Below are 23,982 nucleotides of genomic sequence, written 5' to 3'. Positions count from 1 at the left end.
TATGAACATCTCATATCATATGAAAAAATATCATAACGTATGGGATTTATTTATTATCCCATTTATTTGAAAAAAATTTCAATATCATATGGGAACATCCATATCATATGGGATATGCATTTTGTATAAATATCTCATATCATATGAAAAAATATCATAACGTATGGGATTTATTTATTATCTCATTTATATGAAAAAAATTTCAATATCATATGGGAACTTCCATATCATATGGGATATGCATTTTGTATAAATATCTCATATCATATGAAAAAATATCATAACGTATGGGATTTATTTATTATCCCATTTATATGAAAAAAAATTTTACTTAATATTAAAAATATAAATTTTGCCCATTTATCATATGGGAACATCCATATCATATGGGATATGCATATCGTATGAACATCTCATATCATATGAAAAAATATCATAACGTATGGGATTTATTTATTATCCCATTTATATGAAAAAAAATTTTACTCAGTATTGAAAATATTTATTTTGCCCATTTATCATATGGGAACATCCATATCATATGGGATATGCATATCGTATAAATATCTCATATCATATGAAAAAATATCATAACGTATGGGGCTTATTTATTATCCCATTTATATGAAAAAAAAATTTACTCAATATTAAAAATATAAATTTTGCCCATTTATCATATGGGATCATCCATATCATATGGGATATGCATATCGTATAAAAACATATTTATAAAAAAAAAATGTTAATTTATTATTGAGCGGTACCTTCACACATAAATGGGCGATTTCGAGAATGCGTGGCACAAAACCTACTTAGGTGGTGTGATGTCGAGCATGGTCAGTCATATGTAATATCGGTACAGTTCTCAAATACATATGTCTTATGCATTTATAATCGGCAATGTCAATTTATTTATATATTATAATGAAGTTTAATGGTATTTATAAAAATACATATGAAAAATTATTGTTGAGTGGTACCTTCAAACATAAATGGGCGATTTCGAGAAAGCGTGGCACAAAACCTACTTAGGTGGTGTGATGTCGAGCATGGTCAGTCATATGTAATATCGGTACAGTTCTCAAATACATATGTCTTATGCATTTATAATCGGCAATGTCAGTTTATTTATATATTATATTGAAGTTTAATGGTATTTATAAAAATACATATGAAAAATTATTGTTGAGTGGTACCTTCAAACATAAATGGGCGATTTCGAGAAAGCGTGGCACAAAACCTACTTAGGTGGTGTGATGTCGAGCATGGTCAGTCATATGTAATATCGGTACAGTTCTCAAATACATATGTCTTATGCATTTATAATCGGCAATGTCAATTTATTTATATATTATAATGAAGTTTAATGGTATTTATAAAAATACACATGAAAAATTATTGTTGAGTGGTACCTTCAAACATAAATGGGCGATTTCGAGAAAGCGTGGCACAAAACCTACTTAGGTGGTGTGATGTCGAGCATGGTCAGTCATATGTAATATCGGTACAGTTCTCAAATACATATGTCTTATGCATTTATAATCGGCAATGTCAGTTTATTTATATATTATAATGAAGTTTAATGGTATTTATAAAAATACATATGAAAAATTATTGTTGAGTGGTACCTTCAAACATAAATGGGCGATTTCGAGAAAGCGTGGCACAAAACCTACTTAGGTGGTGTGATGTCGAGCATGGTCAGTCATATGTAATATCGGTACAGTTCTCAAATACATATGTCTTATGCATTTATAATCGGCAATGTCAATTTATTTATATATTATAATGAAGTTTAATGGTATTTATAAAAATACATATGAAAAATTATTGTTGAGTGGTACCTTCAAACATAAATGGGCGATTTCGAGAAAGCGTGGCACAAAACCTACTTAGGTGGTGTGATGTCGAGCATGGTCAGTCATATGTAATATCGGTACAGTTCTCAAATACATATGTCTTATGCATTTATAATCGGCAATGTCAATTTATTTATATATTATAATGAAGTTTAATGGTATTTATAAAAATACATATGAAAAATTATTGTTGAGTGGTACCTTCAAACATAAATGGGCGATTTCGAGAAAGCGTGGCACAAAACCTACTTAGGTGGTGTGATGTCGAGCATGGTCAGTCATATGTAATATCGGTACAGTTCTCAAATACATATGTCTTATGCATTTATAATCGGCAATGTCAATTTATTTATATATTATAATGAAGTTTAATGGTATTTATAAAAATACATATGAAAAATTATTGTTGAGTGGTACCTTCAAACATAAATGGGCGATTTCGAGAAAGCGTGGCACAAAACCTACTTAGGTGGTGTGATGTCGAGCATGGTCAGTCATATGTAATATCGGTACAGTTCTCAAATACATATGTCTTATGCATTTATAATCGGCAATGTCAATTTATTTATATATTATAATGAAGTTTAATGGTATTTATAAAAATACATATGAAAAATTATTGTTGAGTGGTACCTTCAAACATAAATGGGCGATTTCGAGAAAGCGTGTCACAAAACCTACTCATGATGAACAGTGGTTGTTCAGACTAATTGAAGGTTATGCTCTACTTCAAATTTAATATATCAAATAAAAAGATAATGAAAAAGCCTACCAAGGTATTCCAAGGTGTATGATGAAACGGTCTTAGGAGCGTTCTCTCTGCTGAAGTTTATTCACTGGTTATATTTGGATTTATCGTTAATACAAAATAAAGATTATGAGCATTAAATTAGTTCTTAGTTTAATTGTTCATAATCTTTAACCTTTTTATATAAAAAGGTAAATATGAGAATTGCGTCATAAATCTTGTTATGTTCGCAAATTAACTAATTGATCTTTTATATAGAGCAAAATTATTATTTTTTTTTATTAAAATCAAGTCATTTTTATTGAATTAACTTTTCCTTATAATTAAAAAACATTCGTCACATTAAATTTGAGTGATGGTTTTACTTAATATATAAAATCACACATTAAATATCAATTTCTATTTAAATTTTAAATTTAATATCAAAATACAAATGTTTATTTTATTTGAAAATAAACAAAATTAAAGCAAATGTGATTATATATTTTGTAAGTGTAAAAATAAAGATATTTTTGATCATTATTATTGAAAATTTATACAATTAATGAAAAACGAAAATGAACGCTATTAAATTTTGGCCGTATTCGTAAAATGTTACCACAAATAATATATTTTATTTTATTGAAAAATATATAATATTGTCAAGTATCTTTAAATATTTTAAAATATGCGTTTGTCTAAATTCATATATTCATGTTTTTAACAACACATTAAATAATAACATTATTCTGGTTGATCCTGCCAGTAGTTATATGCTTGTCTCAAAGATTAAGCCATGCATGTCTAAGTACACACGAATTAAAAGTGAAACCGCAAAAGGCTCATTATATCAGTTATGGTTCCTTAGATCGTTAACAGTTACTTGGATAACTGTGGTAATTCTAGAGCTAATACATGCAATTAAAACACGGACCTTTTGGGACGTGTGCTTTTATTAGACTAAAACCAAGCGATCAATTGATCGTTATATTGGTTGAACTCTAGATAACATGCAGATCGTATGGTCTTGTACCGACGACAGATCTTTCAAATGTCTGCCCTATCAACTTTTGATGGTAGTATCTAGGACTACCATGGTTGCAACGGGTAACGGGGAATCAGGGTTCGGTTCCGGAGAGGGAGCCTGAGAAACGGCTACCACATCTAAGGAAGGCAGCAGGCGCGTAAATTACCCACTCCCAGCTCGGGGAGGTAGTGACGAAAAATAACAATACAGGACTCATATCCGAGGCCCTGTAATTGGAATGAGTACACTTTAAATCCTTTAACAAGGACCAATTGGAGGGCAAGTCTGGTGCCAGCAGCCGCGGTAATTCCAGCTCCAATAGCGTATATTAAAGTTGTTGCGGTTAAAACGTTCGTAGTTGAACTTGTGCTTCATACGGGTAGTACAACATACATTTGTAGTTAGTACTATACCTTTATGTATGTAAGCGTATTATCGGTGGAGTTCTTATATGTAATTAAGTACTTGTACTTTTTTATATATTCCTCCTATTTAAAAACCTACATTAGTGCTCTTCATCGAGTGTTTTTGTGGGCCGGTACAATTACTTTGAACAAATTAGAGTGCTTAAAGCAGGCTTCAAATGCCTGAATATTCTGTGCATGGGATAATGAAATAAGACCTCTGTTCTGCTTTCATTGGTTTTCAGATCAAGAGGTAATGATTAATAGAAGCAGTTTGGGGGCATTAGTATTACGACGCGAGAGGTGAAATTCTTGGACCGTCGTAAGACTAACTTAAGCGAAAGCATTTGCCAAAGATGTTTTCATTAATCAAGAACGAAAGTTAGAGGTTCGAAGGCGATCAGATACCGCCCTAGTTCTAACCATAAACGATGCCAGCTAGCAATTGGGTGTAGCTACTTTTATGGCTCTCTCAGTCGCTTCCCGGGAAACCAAAGCTTTTGGGCTCCGGGGGAAGTATGGTTGCAAAGCTGAAACTTAAAGGAATTGACGGAAGGGCACCACCAGGAGTGGAGCCTGCGGCTTAATTTGACTCAACACGGGAAAACTTACCAGGTCCGAACATAAGTGTGTAAGACAGATTGATAGCTCTTTCTCGAATCTATGGGTGGTGGTGCATGGCCGTTCTTAGTTCGTGGAGTGATTTGTCTGGTTAATTCCGATAACGAACGAGACTCAAATATATTAAATAGATATCTTCAGGATTATGGTGTTGAAGCTTATATTGCCTTCATTCATGGTAGCAGTAAAATGTTTATTGTGTTTGAATGTGTTTATATAAGTGGAGCCGTACCTGTTGGTTTGTCCCATTATAAGGACACTAGCTTCTTAAATGGACAAATTGCGTCTAGCAATAATGAGATTGAGCAATAACAGGTCTGTGATGCCCTTAGATGTCCTGGGCTGCACGCGCGCTACAATGAAAGTATCAACGTGTATTTCCTAGACCGAGAGGTCCGGGTAAACCGCTGAACCACTTTCATGCTTGGGATTGTGAACTGAAACTGTTCACATGAACTTGGAATTCCTAGTAAGTGTGAGTCATTAACTCGCATTGATTACGTCCCTGCCCTTTGTGCACACCGCCCGTCGCTACTACCGATTGAATTATTTAGTGAGGTCTCCGGACGTGATCACTGTGACGCCTTGCGTGTTACGGTTGTTTCGCAAAAGTTGACCGAACTTGATTATTTAGAGGAAGTAAAAGTCGTAACAAGGTTTCCGTAGGTGAACCTGCGGAAGGATCATTATTGTATTTTCCAACCGTTATTAAAATAAATAAATTCCAAATTATTATAAGATATATAAGATGAAAATGAAATTTAAGATGAGAGCATAAGAACTAAATTCTATCCTATTTACCCAAGGATAAAAAAAAAGAGTATAAAATTAAACAACAATTGACGGACGGTAGCAAAATATGCTAAAACTCTTTAAATTATGGTGTTTTGCCAGCCATAAATAAAAATTATGTATTCCGATCGGAGATTGAAAATGATTTTTGTATATCTTATTTATTTGCGTGTATATGTACCATAATATACAGGCGTTGCGTATTGTATTGGCCATTATTGGTTTGGGCATTCAATGGTTAAAGCAACATCCCAAATGTACAATGTTGTACCTGCATTTAAGGTTAACGTTTTACATAATTTGATCGCTTACAAAATTTATCATCTTTTATAAATTATCAAGTCCAGTATTCAATCATTTATGTTAACTAAGACATTTCGCAGCATTCGTTTGGGTTAAGATTTTATTGAAGGAATTGATATATGCCAGTAAAATGGTGTATTTTTAATTTCTTTCAATAAAAATATTATTGACGTAATGAAATAAACAAACAATTTATTAATCACTCTAAGCGGTGGATCACTCGGCTCATGGGTCGATGAAGAACGCAGCAAACTGTGCGTCATCGTGTGAACTGCAGGACACATGAACATCGACATTTTGAACGCATATCGCAGTCCATGCTGTTATGGTACTTTAATTAATTTTAGAGTGCTGCTTGGACTACATATGGTTGAGGGTTGTAAGACTATGCTAAATAAGTTGTTTTAGTATTTTACGAAATATTAAAGCATATGGTATATTATTGGATATATATATATATGTATATTCATAATATTAATAATAATTGAAACACATTGGCTCTCATATGTATGAGAAAAATGAAGATGTATAATTTTCTTTTTCAAATCAAATGATACTGAGGAATGTTTAGCATAAAAAATATAAAATTTTAATCTAGAATTGCCTCTTATTAATGATATGAAATGAAAAACAATTGTCATAATATTATTCTTCACTTAAATTAGAAATTTACAATGGTTTTAATATATTTAATAATATATTTGTGTGTATATACAACCTCAACTCATATGGGACTACCCCCTGAATTTAAGCATATTAATTAGGGGAGGAAAAGAAACTAACAAGGATTTTCTTAGTAGCGGCGAGCGAAAAGAAAATAGTTCAGCACTAAGTCACTTTGTCTTTATGGCAAATGTGAGATGCAGTGTATGGAGCATCAATATTCTAGTATGAGAAATTAACGATTTAAGTCCTTCTTAAATGAGGCCATTTACCCATAGAGGGTGCCAGGCCCGTATAACGTTAATGATTACTAGATGGTGTTTCCAAAGAGTCGTGTTGCTTGATAGTGCAGCACTAAGTGGGTGGTAAACTCCATCTAAAACTAAATATAACCATGAGACCGATAGTAAACAAGTACCGTGAGGGAAAGTTGAAAAGAACTCTGAATAGAGAGTTAAATAGTACGTGAAACTGCTTAGAGGTTAAGCCCGATGAACCTGAATATCCATTATGGAAAATTCATCATTAGAGTTGTAATATTTCAATAATATTATAATAATAGTGTGCATTTTTTCCATATAAGGACATTGTAATCTATTAACATGAACCAAATTTATCATAAAATATGACTTATAGTTTATTTAAATTATTTTGCTTGCATTTTAACATAGAATAAATGTCATTAATTTGATAAAGTGTTGATAGATTTATATGAATACAGTGCGTTAATTTTTCGGAATTATATAATAGCATGATTATCATTGATTTTCTGTGTTTATTATATGCACTTGTATGATTAACAATGCGAAAGATTCAGGATACCTTCGGGACCCGTCTTGAAACACGGACCAAGGAGTCTAACATATGTGCAAGTTATTGGGATATAAACCTAATAGCATAATTAACTTGACTAATAATGGGATTAGTTTTTTAACTATTTATAGTTAATTAACACAATCCCGGGGCGTTCTATATAGTTATGTATAATGATATTTATATTATTTATACCTCTAACTGGAACGTACCTTGAGCATATATGCTGTGACCCGAAAGATGGTGAACTATACTTGATCAGGTTGAAGTCAGGGGAAACCCTGATGGAAGACCGAAACAGTTCTGACGTGCAAATCGATTGTCAGAATTGAGTATAGGGGCGAAAGACCAATCGAACCATCTAGTAGCTGGTTCCTTCCGAAGTTTCCCTCAGGATAGCTGGTGCATTTAAATGTTATATAAAATAATCTTATCTGGTAAAGCGAATGATTAGAGGCCTTAGGGTCGAAACGATCTTAACCTATTCTCAAACTTTAAATGGGTAAGAACCTTAACTTTCTTGATATGAAGTTTAAGGTTATGATATATTGTGCCCAGTGGGCCACTTTTGGTAAGCAGAACTGGCGCTGTGGGATGAACCAAACGTAATGTTACGGTGCCCAAATTAACAACTCATACAGAAACCATGAAAGGCGTTGGTTGCTTAAAACAGCAGGACGGTGATCATGGAAGTCGAAATCCGCTAAGGAGTGTGTAACAACTCACCTGCCGAAGCAACTAGCCCTTAAAATGGATGGCGCTTAAGTTGTATACCTATACATTACCGCTAAAGTAGATGATTTATATTATTTATAATATAAATTTTGAAACTTTAGTGAGTAGGAAGGTACAATGGTGTGCTTAGAAGTGTTTGGCGTAAGCCTGCATGGAGCCGCCATTGGTACAGATCTTGGTGGTAGTAGCAAATAATCGAATGAGACCTTGGAGGACTGAAGTGGAGAAGGGTTTCGTGTGAACAGTGGTTGATCACGAGTTAGTCGGTCCTAAGTTCAAGGCGAAAGCCGAAAATTTTCAAGTTTTAAATATGTCAAATAAATTAATCTAAAGTAAAACACTTGAATAATTTTGAACGAAAGGGAATACGGTTCCAATTCCGTAACCTGTTGAGTATCCGTTTGTTATTAAATATGGGCCTCGTGCTCATCCTGGCAACAGGAACGACCATAAAGAAGCCGTCGAGAGGTATCGGAAGAGTTTTCTTTTCTGTTTTATAGCCGTACTACCATGGAAGTCTTTCGCAGAGAGATATGGTAGATGGGCTAGAAGAGCATGACATATACTGTTGTGTCGATATTTTCTCCTCGGACCTTGAAAATTTATGGTGGGGATACGCAAACTTCTCAACAGGCCGTACCAATATCCGCAGCTGGTCTCCAAGGTGAAGAGTCTCTAGTCGATAGAATAATGTAGGTAAGGGAAGTCGGCAAATTAGATCCGTAACTTCGGGATAAGGATTGGCTCTGAAGATTGAGATAGTCGGGCTTGATTGGGAAACAATAACATGGTTTATGTGCTCGTTCTGGGTAAATAGAGTTTCTATCATTTATGATAGTTATTTGTTCCCCGGATAGTTAGTTACGTAGCCAATTGTGGAACTTTCTTGCTAAAATTTTTAAGAATACTAATTAATTTTAATTAGTTCTTTTAAATTATAACGATTATCAATTAACAATCAATTCAGAACTGGCACGGACTTGGGGAATCCGACTGTCTAATTAAAACAAAGCATTGTGATGGCCCTAGCGGGTGTTGACACAATGTGATTTCTGCCCAGTGCTCTGAATGTCAAAGTGAAGAAATTCAAGTAAGCGCGGGTCAACGGCGGGAGTAACTATGACTCTCTTAAGGTAGCCAAATGCCTCGTCATCTAATTAGTGACGCGCATGAATGGATTAACGAGATTCCTACTGTCCCTATCTACTATCTAGCGAAACCACAGCCAAGGGAACGGGCTTGGAATAATTAGCGGGGAAAGAAGACCCTTTTGAGCTTGACTCTAATCTGGCAGTGTAAGGAGACATAAGAGGTGTAGAATAAGTGGGAGATATTATTCCTTGTGTTTGATATCGCCAATGAAATACCACTACTCTTATTGTTTCCTTACTTACTTGATTAAATGGAACGTGTATCATTTCCTAGCCATTATACGGATATATTTATTATATCTTATGGTATTGGGTTTTGATGCAAGCTTCTTGATCAAAGTATCACGAGTTTGTTATATAATCGCAAACAAATTCTTTAATGAGAGATTGCATTTATGTATTTTCAATTTGAAATTTTTGGTATAACTCCAATTACTCAGGTATGATCCAATTCAAGGACATTGCCAGGTAGGGAGTTTGACTGGGGCGGTACATCTCTCAAATAATAACGGAGGTGTCCCAAGGCCAGCTCAGTGCGGACAGAAACCACACATAGAGCAAAAGGGCAAATGCTGACTTGATCTCGGTGTTCAGTACACACAGGGACAGCAAAAGCTCGGCCTATCGATCCTTTTGGTTTAAAGAGTTTTTAACAAGAGGTGTCAGAAAAGTTACCATAGGGATAACTGGCTTGTGGCGGCCAAGCGTTCATAGCGACGTCGCTTTTTGATCCTTCGATGTCGGCTCTTCCTATCATTGTGAAGCAAAATTCACCAAGCGTTGGATTGTTCACCCATGCAAGGGAACGTGAGCTGGGTTTAGACCGTCGTGAGACAGGTTAGTTTTACCCTACTAATGACAAAACGTTGTTGCGACAGCATTCCTGCGTAGTACGAGAGGAACCGCAGGTACGGACCAATGGCACAATACTTGTTCGAGCGAACAGTGGTATGACGCTACGTCCGTTGGATTATGCCTGAACGCCTCTAAGGTCGTATCCGTGCTGGACTGCAATGATAAATAAGGGGCAATTTGCATTGTATGGCTTCTAAACCATTAAAAGTTTATTTTATAAACGACAATGGATGTGATGCCAATGTTATTTGTAACATAGTAAATTGGGAGGATCTTCGATCACCTGATGCCGCGCTAGTTACTTATTAAAACATTATTTAATACAATGACAAAGCCTAGAATCAATTGTAAACGACTTTTGTAACAGGCAAGGTGTTGTAAGTGGTTGAGCAGCTGCCATACTGCGATCCACTGAAGCTTATCCTTTGCTTGATGATTCGATTTTTAAATTGCCGATGTATTTTTATTATATGGAGAGTATTTCATATAATAAGTATTATTATTTATTATAAGTATATAACTTAAAAGAACGAAAACGGCGGTTCCAACTGTGATCGTCATAATGTACCCAAATGAATCGTCATCATTTTAGTGACGCAACATATGTATTTTAAGAGATTCCTACTGTCCCTATTAAAAAGGGAAAATAAAATTATTATAAGTATATAACTTAAAAGAACGAAAACGGCGGTTCCAACTGTGATCGTCATAATGTACCCAAATGAATCGTCATCATTTTAGTGACGCAACATATGTATTTTAAGAGATTCCTACTGTCCCTATTAAAAAGGGAAAATAAAATTATTATAAGTATATAACTTAAAAGAACGAAAACGGCGGTTCCAACTGTGATCGTCATAATGTACCCAAATGAATCGTCATCATTTTAGTGACGCAACATATGTATTTTAAGAGATTCCTACTGTCCCTATTAAAAAGGGAAAATAAAATTATTATAAGTATATAACTTAAAAGAACGAAATCGGCGGTTCCAACTGTGATCGTCATAATGTACCCAAATGAATCGTCATCATTTTAGTGACGCAACATATGTATTTTAAGAGATTCCTACTGTCCCTATTACAAAGGGAAAATATAATTATTATAAGTATATAACTTAAAAGAACGAAAATGGCGGTTTCAACTGTGATCGTCATAATGTACCCAAATGAATCGTCATCATTTTAGTGACGCAACATATGTATTTTAAGAGATTCCTACTGTCCCTATTAAAAAGGGAAAATAAAATTATTATAAGTATATAACTTAAAAGAACGAAAATGGCGGTTTCAACTGTGATCGTCATAATGTACCCAAATGAATCGTCATCATTTTAGTGACGCAACATATGTATTTTAAGAGATTCCTACTGTCCCTATTACAAAGGGAAAATAAAATTATTATAAGTATATAACTTAAAAGAACGAAAATGGCGGTTTCAACTGTGATCGTCATAATGTAGCCAAATGAATCGTAATCTTTTTAGTGATGCAATAAAATGTGGATTACAAATTCTTCCGTATTTATTATCTCCTCATTATATTGAAAAAAAGTGGGAACATCCATATATGGGATATGCATATTGTATGAATATCTCATATCATATGAAAAAAATATCATAACGTATGGGATTTATTTATTATCCCATTTATATGAAAAAAAATTGTACTCACTATTAAAAATATTAATTTTGCCCATTTATCATATGGGAACATCCATATCATATGGGATATGCATTTTGTATAAATATCTCATATCATATGAAAAAATATCATAACGTATGGGATTTATTTATTATCCCATTTATATGAAAAAAATTTCAATATCATATGGGATATGCATTTTGTATAAATATCTCATATCATATGAAAAAATATCATAACGTATGGGATTTATTTATTATACCATTTATATGAAAAAAATTTCAATATCATATGGGAACTTCCATATCATATGGGATATGCATTTTGTATAAATATCTCATATCATATGAAAAAATATCATAACGTATGGGATTTATTTATTATCCCATTTATATGAAGAAAATTTCAATATCATATGGGATATGCATTTTGTATAAATATCTCATATCATATGAAAAAATATCATAACGTATGGGATTTATTTATTATCCCATTTATATGAAAAAAATTTCAATATCATATGGGATATGCATTTTGTATAAATATCTCATATCATATGAAAAAATATCATAACGTATGGGATTTATTTATTATACCATTTATATGAAAAAAAATTTTACTCAATATTAAAAATATAAATTTTGCCCATTTATCATATGGGAACATCCATATCATATGGGAAATGCATATCGTATGAACATCTCATATCATATGAAAAAATATCATAACGTATGGGATTTATTTATTATCCCATTTATATGAAAAAAATTTCAATATCATATGGGAGCATCCATATCATATGGGATATGCATTTTGTATAAATATCTCATATCATATGAAAAAATATCATAACGTATGGGTTTTATTTATTATCTCATTTATATGAAAAAAATTTCAATATCATATGGGAACTTCCATATCATATGGGATATGCATTTTGTATAAATATCTCATATCATATGAAAAAATATCATAACGTATGGGATTTATTTATTATCCCATTTATATGAAAAAAAATTTTACTTAATATTAAAAATATAAATTTTGCCCATTTATCATATGGGAACATCCATATCATATGGGATATGCATATCGTATGAACATCTCATATCATATGAAAAAATATCATAACGTATGGGATTTATTTATTATCCCATTTATATGAAAAAAAATTTTACTCAATATTGAAAATATTTATTTTGCCCATTTATCATATGGGAACATCCATATCATATGGGATATGCATATCGTATAAATATCTCATATCATATGAAAAAATATCATAACGTATGGCGCTTATTTATTATCCCATTTATATGAAAAAAATTTCAATATCATATGGGAACATCCATATCATATGGGATATGCATTTTGTATAAATATCTCATATCATATGAAAAAATATCATAACGTATGGGATTTATTTATTATCCCATTTATATGAAAAAAATTTCAATATCATATGGGAAATGCATTTTGTATAAATATCTCATATCATATGAAAAAATATCATAACGTATGGGATTTATTTATTATACCATTTATATGAAAAAAAATTTTACTCAATATTAAAAATATAAATTATGCCCACTTATCATATGGGAACATCCATATCATATGGGAAATGCATATCGTATGAACATCTCATATCATATGAAAAAATATCATAACGTATGGGATTTATTTATTATCCCATTTATTTGAAAAAAATTTCAATATTATATGGGAACATCCATATCATATGGGATATGCATTTTGTATAAATATCTCATATCATATGAAAAAATATCATAACGTATGGGATTTATTTATTATCTCATTTATATGAAAAAAATTTCAATATCATATGGGAACTTCCATATCATATGGGATATGCATTTTGTATAAATATCTCATATCATATGAAAAAATATCATAACGTATGGGATTTATTTATTATCCCATTTATATGAAAAAAAATTTTACTTAATATTAAAAATATAAATTTTGCCCATTTATCATATGGGAACATCCATATCATATGGGATATGCATATCGTATGAACATCTCATATCATATGAAAAAATATCATAACGTATGGGATTTATTTATTATCCCATTTATATGAAAAAAAATTTTACTCAGTATTGAAAATATTTATTTTGCCCATTTATCATATGGGAACATCCATATCATATGGGATATGCATATCGTATAAATATCTCATATCATATGAAAAAATATCATAACGTATGGGGCTTATTTATTATCCCATTTATATGAAAAAAAATTTTACTCAATATTAAAAATATAAATTTTGCCCATTTATCATATGGGATCATCCATATCATATGGGATATGCATATCGTATAAAAACATATTTATAAAAAAAAATGTTAATTTATTATTGAGCGGTACCTTCACACATAAATGGGCGATTTCGAGAATGCGTGGCACAAAACCTACTTAGGTGGTGTGATGTCGAGCATGGTCAGTCATATGTAATATCGGTACAGTTCTCAAATACATATGTCTTATGCATTTATAATCGGCAATGTCAATTTATTTATATATTATAATGAAGTTTAATGGTATTTATAAAAATACATATGAAAAATTATTGTTGAGTGGTACCTTCAAACATAAATGGGCGATTTCATGAGAAAGCGTGGCACAAAACCTACTTAGGTGGTGTGATGTCGAGCATGGTCAGTCATATGTAATATCGGTACAGTTCTCAAATACATATGTCTTATGCATTTATAATCGGCAATGTCAGTTTATTTATATATTATATTGAAGTTTAATGGTATTTATAAAAATACATATGAAAAATTATTGTTGAGTGGTACCTTCAAACATAAATGGGCGATTTCGAGAAAGCGTGGCACAAAACCTACTTAGGTGGTGTGATGTCGAGCATGGTCAGTCATATGTAATATCGGTACAGTTCTCAAATACATATGTCTTATGCATTTATAATCGGCAATGTCAATTTATTTATATATTATAATGAAGTTTAATGGTATTTATAAAAATACACATGAAAAATTATTGTTGAGTGGTACCTTCAAACATAAATGGGCGATTTCGAGAAAGCGTGGCACAAAACCTACTTAGGTGGTGTGATGTCGAGCATGGTCAGTCATATGTAATATCGGTACAGTTCTCAAATACATATGTCTTATGCATTTATAATCGGCAATGTCAGTTTATTTATATATTATAATGAAGTTTAATGGTATTTATAAAAATACATATGAAAAATTATTGTTGAGTGGTACCTTCAAACATAAATGGGCGATTTCGAGAAAGCGTGGCACAAAACCTACTTAGGTGGTGTGATGTCGAGCATGGTCAGTCATATGTAATATCGGTACAGTTCTCAAATACATATGTCTTATGCATTTATAATCGGCAATGTCAATTTATTTATATATTATAATGAAGTTTAATGGTATTTATAAAAATACATATGAAAAATTATTGTTGAGTGGTACCTTCAAACATAAATGGGCGATTTCGAGAAAGCGTGGCACAAAACCTACTTAGGTGGTGTGATGTCGAGCATGGTCAGTCATATGTAATATCGGTACAGTTCTCAAATACATATGTCTTATGCATTTATAATCGGCAATGTCAATTTATTTATATATTATAATGAAGTTTAATGGTATTTATAAAAATACATATGAAAAATTATTGTTGAGTGGTACCTTCAAACATAAATGGGCGATTTCGAGAAAGCGTGTCACAAAACCTACTCATGATGAACAGTGGTTGTTCAGACTAATTGAAGGTTATGCTCTACTTCAAATTTAATATATCAAATAAAAAGATAATGAAAAAGCCTACCAAGGTATTCCAAGGTGTATGATGAAACGGTCTTAGGAGCGTTCTCTCTGCTGAAGTTTATTCACTGGTTATATTTGGATTTATCGTTAATACAAAATAAAGATTATGAGCATTAAATTAGTTCTTAGTTTAATTGTTCATAATCTTTAACCTTTTTATATAAAAAGGTAAATATGAGAATTGCGTCATAAATCTTGTTATGTTCGCAAATTAACTAATTGATCTTTTATATAGAGCAAAATTATTATTTTTTTTTATTAAAATCAAGTCATTTTTATTGAATTAACTTTTCCTTATAATTAAAAAACATTCGTCACATTAAATTTGAGTGATGGTTTTACTTAATATATAAAATCACACATTAAATATCAATTTCTATTTAAATTTTAAATTTAATATCAAAATACAAATGTTTATTTTATTTGAAAATAAACAAAATTAAAGCAAATGTGATTATATATTTTGTAAGTGTAAAAATAAAGATATTTTTGATCATTATTATTGAAAATTTATACAATTAATGAAAAACGAAAATGAACGCTATTAAATTTTGGCCGTATTCGTAAAATGTTACCACAAATAATATATTTTATTTTATTGAAAAATATATAATATTGTCAAGTATCTTTAAATATTTTAAAATATGCGTTTGTCTAAATTCATATATTCATGTTTTTAACAACACATTAAATAATAACATTATTCTGGTTGATCCTGCCAGTAGTTATATGCTTGTCTCAAAGATTAAGCCATGCATGTCTAAGTACACACGAATTAAAAGTGAAACCGCAAAAGGCTCATTATATCAGTTATGGTTCCTTAGATCGTTAACAGTTACTTGGATAACTGTGGTAATTCTAGAGCTAATACATGCAATTAAAACACGGACCTTTTGGGACGTGTGCTTTTATTAGACTAAAACCAAGCGATCAATTGATCGTTATATTGGTTGAACTCTAGATAACATGCAGATCGTATGGTCTTGTACCGACGACAGATCTTTCAAATGTCTGCCCTATCAACTTTTGATGGTAGTATCTAGGACTACCATGGTTGCAACGGGTAACGGGGAATCAGGGTTCGGTTCCGGAGAGGGAGCCTGAGAAACGGCTACCACATCTAAGGAAGGCAGCAGGCGCGTAAATTACCCACTCCCAGCTCGGGGAGGTAGTGACGAAAAATAACAATACAGGACTCATATCCGAGGCCCTGTAATTGGAATGAGTACACTTTAAATCCTTTAACAAGGACCAATTGGAGGGCAAGTCTGGTGCCAGCAGCCGCGGTAATTCCAGCTCCAATAGCGTATATTAAAGTTGTTGCGGTTAAAACGTTCGTAGTTGAACTTGTGCTTCATACGGGTAGTACAACATACATTTGTAGTTAGTACTATACCTTTATGTATGTAAGCGTATTATCGGTGGAGTTCTTATATGTAATTAAGTACTTGTACTTTTTTATATATTCCTCCTATTTAAAAACCTACATTAGTGCTCTTCATCGAGTGTTTTTGTGGGCCGGTACAATTACTTTGAACAAATTAGAGTGCTTAAAGCAGGCTTCAAATGCCTGAATATTCTGTGCATGGGATAATGAAATAAGACCTCTGTTCTGCTTTCATTGGTTTTCAGATCAAGAGGTAATGATTAATAGAAGCAGTTTGGGGGCATTAGTATTACGACGCGAGAGGTGAAATTCTTGGACCGTCGTAAGACTAACTTAAGCGAAAGCATTTGCCAAAGATGTTTTCATTAATCAAGAACGAAAGTTAGAGGTTCGAAGGCGATCAGATACCGCCCTAGTTCTAACCATAAACGATGCCAGCTAGCAATTGGGTGTAGCTACTTTTATGGCTCTCTCAGTCGCTTCCCGGGAAACCAAAGCTTTTGGGCTCCGGGGGAAGTATGGTTGCAAAGCTGAAACTTAAAGGAATTGACGGAAGGGCACCACCAGGAGTGGAGCCTGCGGCTTAATTTGACTCAACACGGGAAAACTTACCAGGTCCGAACATAAGTGTGTAAGACAGATTGATAGCTCTTTCTCGAATCTATGGGTGGTGGTGCATGGCCGTTCTTAGTTCGTGGAGTGATTTGTCTGGTTAATTCCGATAACGAACGAGACTCAAATATATTAAATAGATATCTTCAGGATTATGGTGTTGAAGCTTATATTGCCTTCATTCATGGTAGCAGTAAAATGTTTATTGTGTTTGAATGTGTTTATATAAGTGGAGCCGTACCTGTTGGTTTGTCCCATTATAAGGACACTAGCTTCTTAAATGGACAAATTGCGTCTAGCAATAATGAGATTGAGCAATAACAGGTCTGTGATGCCCTTAGATGTCCTGGGCTGCACGCGCGCTACAATGAAAGTATCAACGTGTATTTCCTAGACCGAGAGGTCCGGGTAAACCGCTGAACCACTTTCATGCTTGGGATTGTGAACTGAAACTGTTCACATGAACTTGGAATTCCTAGTAAGTGTGAGTCATTAACTCGCATTGATTACGTCCCTGCCCTTTGTGCACACCGCCCGTCGCTACTACCGATTGAATTATTTAGTGAGGTCTCCGGACGTGATCACTGTGACGCCTTGCGTGTTACGGTTGTTTCGCAAAAGTTGACCGAACTTGATTATTTAGAGGAAGTAAAAGTCGTAACAAGGTTTCCGTAGGTGAACCTGCGGAAGGATCATTATTGTATTTTCCAACCGTTATTAAAATAAATAAATTCCAAATTATTATAAGATATATAAGATGAAAATGAAATTTAAGATGAGAGCATAAGAACTAAATTCTATCCTATTTACCCAAGGATAAAAAAAAAGAGTATAAAATTAAACAACAATTGACGGACGGTAGCAAAATATGCTAAAACTCTTTAAATTATGGTGTTTTGCCAGCCATAAATAAAAATTATGTATTCCGATCGGAGATTGAAAATGATTTTTGTATATCTTATTTATTTGCGTGTATATGTACCATAATATACAGGCGTTGCGTATTGTATTGGCCATTATTGGTTTGGGCATTCAATGGTTAAAGCAACATCCCAAATGTACAATGTTGTACCTGCATTTAAGGTTAACGTTTTACATAATTTGATCGCTTACAAAATTTATCATCTTTTATAAATTATCAAGTCCAGTATTCAATCATTTATGTTAACTAAGACATTTCGCAGCATTCGTTTGGGTTAAGATTTTATTGAAGGAATTGATATATGCCAGTAAAATGGTGTATTTTTAATTTCTTTCAATAAAAATATTATTGACGTAATGAAATAAACAAACAATTTATTAATCACTCTAAGCGGTGGATCACTCGGCTCATGGGTCGATGAAGAACGCAGCAAACTGTGCGTCATCGTGTGAACTGCAGGACACATGAACATCGACATTTTGAACGCATATCGCAGTCCATGCTGTTATGGTACTTTAATTAATTTTAGAGTGCTGCTTGGACTACATATGGTTGAGGGTTGTAAGACTATGCTAAATAAGTTGTTTTAGTATTTTACGAAATATTAAAGCATATGGTATATTATTGGATATATATATATATGTATATTCATAATATTAATAATAATTGAAACACATTGGCTCTCATATGTATGAGAAAAATGAAGATGTATAATTTTCTTTTTCAAATCAAATGATACTGAGGAATGTTTAGCATAAAAAATATAAAATTTTAATCTAGAATTGCCTCTTATTAATGATATGAAATGAAAAACAATTGTCATAATATTATTCTTCACTTAAATTAGAAATTTACAATGGTTTTAATATATTTAATAATATATTTGTGTGTATATACAACCTCAACTCATATGGGACTACCCCCTGAATTTAAGCATATTAATTAGGGGAGGAAAAGAAACTAACAAGGATTTTCTTAGTAGCGGCGAGCGAAAAGAAAATAGTTCAGCACTAAGTCACTTTGTCTTTATGGCAAATGTGAGATGCAGTGTATGGAGCATCAATATTCTAGTATGAGAAATTAACGATTTAAGTCCTTCTTAAATGAGGCCATTTACCCATAGAGGGTGCCAGGCCCGTATAACGTTAATGATTACTAGATGGTGTTTCCAAAGAGTCGTGTTGCTTGATAGTGCAGCACTAAGTGGGTGGTAAACTCCATCTAAAACTAAATATAACCATGAGACCGATAGTAAACAAGTACCGTGAGGGAAAGTTGAAAAGAACTCTGAATAGAGAGTTAAATAGTACGTGAAACTGCTTAGAGGTTAAGCCCGATGAACCTGAATATCCATTATGGAAAATTCATCATTAGAGTTGTAATATTTCAATAATATTATAATAATAGTGTGCATTTTTTCCATATAAGGACATTGTAATCTATTAACATGAACCAAATTTATCATAAAATATGACTTATAGTTTATTTAAATTATTTTGCTTGCATTTTAACATAGAATAAATGTCATTAATTTGATAAAGTGTTGATAGATTTATATGAATACAGTGCGTTAATTTTTCGGAATTATATAATAGCATGATTATCATTGATTTTCTGTGTTTATTATATGCACTTGTATGATTAACAATGCGAAAGATTCAGGATACCTTCGGGACCCGTCTTGAAACACGGACCAAGGAGTCTAACATATGTGCAAGTTATTGGGATATAAACCTAATAGCATAATTAACTTGACTAATAATGGGATTAGTTTTTTAACTATTTATAGTTAATTAACACAATCCCGGGGCGTTCTATATAGTTATGTATAATGATATTTATATTATTTATACCTCTAACTGGAACGTACCTTGAGCATATATGCTGTGACCCGAAAGATGGTGAACTATACTTGATCAGGTTGAAGTCAGGGGAAACCCTGATGGAAGACCGAAACAGTTCTGACGTGCAAATCGATTGTCAGAATTGAGTATAGGGGCGAAAGACCAATCGAACCATCTAGTAGCTGGTTCCTTCCGAAGTTTCCCTCAGGATAGCTGGTGCATTTAAATGTTATATAAAATAATCTTATCTGGTAAAGCGAATGATTAGAGGCCTTAGGGTCGAAACGATCTTAACCTATTCTCAAACTTTAAATGGGTAAGAACCTTAACTTTCTTGATATGAAGTTTAAGGTTATGATATATTGTGCCCAGTGGGCCACTTTTGGTAAGCAGAACTGGCGCTGTGGGATGAACCAAACGTAATGTTACGGTGCCCAAATTAACAACTCATACAGAAACCATGAAAGGCGTTGGTTGCTTAAAACAGCAGGACGGTGATCATGGAAGTCGAAATCCGCTAAGGAGTGTGTAACAACTCACCTGCCGAAGCAACTAGCCCTTAAAATGGATGGCGCTTAAGTTGTATACCTATACATTACCGCTAAAGTAGATGATTTATATTATTTATAATATAAATTTTGAAACTTTAGTGAGTAGGAAGGTACAATGGTGTGCTTAGAAGTGTTTGGCGTAAGCCTGCATGGAGCCGCCATTGGTACAGATCTTGGTGGTAGTAGCAAATAATCGAATGAGACCTTGGAGGACTGAAGTGGAGAAGGGTTTCGTGTGAACAGTGGTTGATCACGAGTTAGTCGGTCCTAAGTTCAAGGCGAAAGCCGAAAATTTTCAAGTTTTAAATATGTCAAATAAATTAATCTAAAGTAAAACACTTGAATAATTTTGAACGAAAGGGAATACGGTTCCAATTCCGTAACCTGTTGAGTATCCGTTTGTTATTAAATATGGGCCTCGTGCTCATCCTGGCAACAGGAACGACCATAAAGAAGCCGTCGAGAGGTATCGGAAGAGTTTTCTTTTCTGTTTTATAGCCGTACTACCATGGAAGTCTTTCGCAGAGAGATATGGTAGATGGGCTAGAAGAGCATGACATATACTGTTGTGTCGATATTTTCTCCTCGGACCTTGAAAATTTATGGTGGGGATACGCAAACTTCTCAACAGGCCGTACCAATATCCGCAGCTGGTCTCCAAGGTGAAGAGTCTCTAGTCGATAGAATAATGTAGGTAAGGGAAGTCGGCAAATTAGATCCGTAACTTCGGGATAAGGATTGGCTCTGAAGATTGAGATAGTCGGGCTTGATTGGGAAACAATAACATGGTTTATGTGCTCGTTCTGGGTAAATAGAGTTTCTATCATTTATGATAGTTATTTGTTCCCCGGATAGTTAGTTACGTAGCCAATTGTGGAACTTTCTTGCTAAAATTTTTAAGAATACTAATTAATTTTAATTAGTTCTTTTAAATTATAACGATTATCAATTAACAATCAATTCAGAACTGGCACGGACTTGGGGAATCCGACTGTCTAATTAAAACAAAGCATTGTGATGGCCCTAGCGGGTGTTGACACAATGTGATTTCTGCCCAGTGCTCTGAATGTCAAAGTGAAGAAATTCAAGTAAGCGCGGGTCAACGGCGGGAGTAACTATGACTCTCTTAAGGTAGCCAAATGCCTCGTCATCTAATTAGTGACGCGCATGAATGGATTAACGAGATTCCTACTGTCCCTATCTACTATCTAGCGAAACCACAGCCAAGGGAACGGGCTTGGAATAATTAGCGGGGAAAGAAGACCCTTTTGAGCTTGACTCTAATCTGGCAGTGTAAGGAGACATAAGAGGTGTAGAATAAGTGGGAGATATTATTCCTTGTGTTTGATATCGCCAATGAAATACCACTACTCTTATTGTTTCCTTACTTACTTGATTAAATGGAACGTGTATCATTTCCTAGCCATTATACGGATATATTTATTATATCTTATGGTATTGGGTTTTGATGCAAGCTTCTTGATCAAAGTATCACGAGTTTGTTATATAATCGCAAACAAATTCTTTAATGAGAGATTGCATTTATGTATTTTCAATTTGAAATTTTTGGTATAACTCCAATTACTCAGGTATGATCCAATTCAAGGACATTGCCAGGTAGGGAGTTTGACTGGGGCGGTACATCTCTCAAATAATAACGGAGGTGTCCCAAGGCCAGCTCAGTGCGGACAGAAACCACACATAGAGCAAAAGGGCAAATGCTGACTTGATCTCGGTGTTCAGTACACACAGGGACAGCAAAAGCTCGGCCTATCGATCCTTTTGGTTTAAAGAGTTTTTAACAAGAGGTGTCAGAAAAGTTACCATAGGGATAACTGGCTTGTGGCGGCCAAGCGTTCATAGCGACGTCGCTTTTTGATCCTTCGATGTCGGCTCTTCCTATCATTGTGAAGCAAAATTCACCAAGCGTTGGATTGTTCACCCATGCAAGGGAACGTGAGCTGGGTTTAGACCGTCGTGAGACAGGTTAGTTTTACCCTACTAATGACAAAACGTTGTTGCGACAGCATTCCTGCGTAGTACGAGAGGAACCGCAGGTACGGACCAATGGCACAATACTTGTTCGAGCGAACAGTGGTATGACGCTACGTCCGTTGGATTATGCCTGAACGCCTCTAAGGTCGTATCCGTGCTGGACTGCAATGATAAATAAGGGGCAATTTGCATTGTATGGCTTCTAAACCATTAAAAGTTTATTTTATAAACGACAATGGATGTGATGCCAATGTTATTTGTAACATAGTAAATTGGGAGGATCTTCGATCACCTGATGCCGCGCTAGTTACTTATTAAAACATTATTTAATACAATGACAAAGCCTAGAATCAATTGTAAACGACTTTTGTAACAGGCAAGGTGTTGTAAGTGGTTGAGCAGCTGCCATACTGCGATCCACTGAAGCTTATCCTTTGCTTGATGATTCGATTTTTAAATTGCCGATGTATTTTTATTATATGGAGAGTATTTCATATAATAAGTATTATTATTTATTATAAGTATATAACTTAAAAGAACGAAAACGGCGGTTCCAACTGTGATCGTCATAATGTACCCAAATGAATCGTCATCATTTTAGTGACGCAACATATGTATTTTAAGAGATTCCTACTGTCCCTATTAAAAAGGGAAAATAAAATTATTATAAGTATATAACTTAAAAGAACGAAAACGGCGGTTCCAACTGTGATCGTCATAATGTACCCAAATGAATCGTCATCATTTTAGTGACGCAACATATGTATTTTAAGAGATTCCTACTGTCCCTATTAAAAAGGGAAAATAAAATTATTATAAGTATATAACTTAAAAGAACGAAAACGGCGGTTCCAACTGTGATCGTCATAATGTACCCAAATGAATCGTCATCATTTTAGTGACGCAACATATGTATTTTAAGAGATTCCTACTGTCCCTATTAAAAAGGGAAAATAAAATTATTATAAGTATATAACTTAAAAGAACGAAATCGGCGGTTCCAACTGTGATCGTCATAATGTACCCAAATGAATCGTCATCATTTTAGTGACGCAACATATGTATTTTAAGAGATTCCTACTGTCCCTATTACAAAGGGAAAATATAATTATTATAAGTATATAACTTAAAAGAACGAAAATGGCGGTTTCAACTGTGATCGTCATAATGTACCCAAATGAATCGTCATCATTTTAGTGACGCAACATATGTATTTTAAGAGATTCCTACTGTCCCTATTAAAAA

The 23,982-nt window shown here is 33.5% G+C and overlaps 6 non-coding genes across 6 annotated transcripts; all 6 read left to right on the top strand.

Annotated features, from left to right (window-relative positions):
- The first annotated feature begins 3,332 nt into the window (after positions 1 to 3,332).
- On the top strand, positions 3,333 to 5,327 carry LOC137586153 (small subunit ribosomal RNA). Its single transcript, XR_011033713.1, has one exon. It is a non-coding gene; the product is annotated as a small subunit ribosomal RNA (ribosomal RNA).
- A 606-nt stretch (positions 5,328 to 5,933) lies between these two features.
- On the top strand, positions 5,934 to 6,112 carry LOC137586162 (5.8S ribosomal RNA). Its single transcript, XR_011033721.1, has one exon. It is a non-coding gene; the product is annotated as a 5.8S ribosomal RNA (ribosomal RNA).
- Positions 6,113 to 6,447: 335 nt separating this feature from the next.
- On the top strand, positions 6,448 to 10,391 carry LOC137586158 (large subunit ribosomal RNA). The gene has a single exon (XR_011033718.1). It is a non-coding gene; the product is annotated as a large subunit ribosomal RNA (ribosomal RNA).
- Positions 10,392 to 16,128: 5,737 nt separating this feature from the next.
- Positions 16,129 to 18,123, top strand: LOC137586152 (small subunit ribosomal RNA). Its single transcript, XR_011033712.1, has one exon. It is a non-coding gene; the product is annotated as a small subunit ribosomal RNA (ribosomal RNA).
- A 606-nt stretch (positions 18,124 to 18,729) lies between these two features.
- LOC137586156 (5.8S ribosomal RNA) lies at positions 18,730 to 18,908 on the top strand. Its single transcript, XR_011033716.1, has one exon. It is a non-coding gene; the product is annotated as a 5.8S ribosomal RNA (ribosomal RNA).
- Positions 18,909 to 19,243: 335 nt separating this feature from the next.
- Positions 19,244 to 23,187, top strand: LOC137586157 (large subunit ribosomal RNA). The gene has a single exon (XR_011033717.1). It is a non-coding gene; the product is annotated as a large subunit ribosomal RNA (ribosomal RNA).
- The last annotated feature ends 795 nt before the right edge of the window (positions 23,188 to 23,982 follow it).

This window comes from Drosophila tropicalis, unplaced genomic scaffold (assembly GCF_018151085.1).
Source record: "Drosophila tropicalis isolate 14030-0801.00 unplaced genomic scaffold, ASM1815108v1 contig_906, whole genome shotgun sequence".
Classification (NCBI taxonomy): Eukaryota; Metazoa; Arthropoda; class Insecta; order Diptera; family Drosophilidae; genus Drosophila; species Drosophila tropicalis.
The sequence above is the reverse complement of the archived record's forward strand: the minus strand, read 5'-3'. Positions and strand labels throughout refer to the sequence as shown.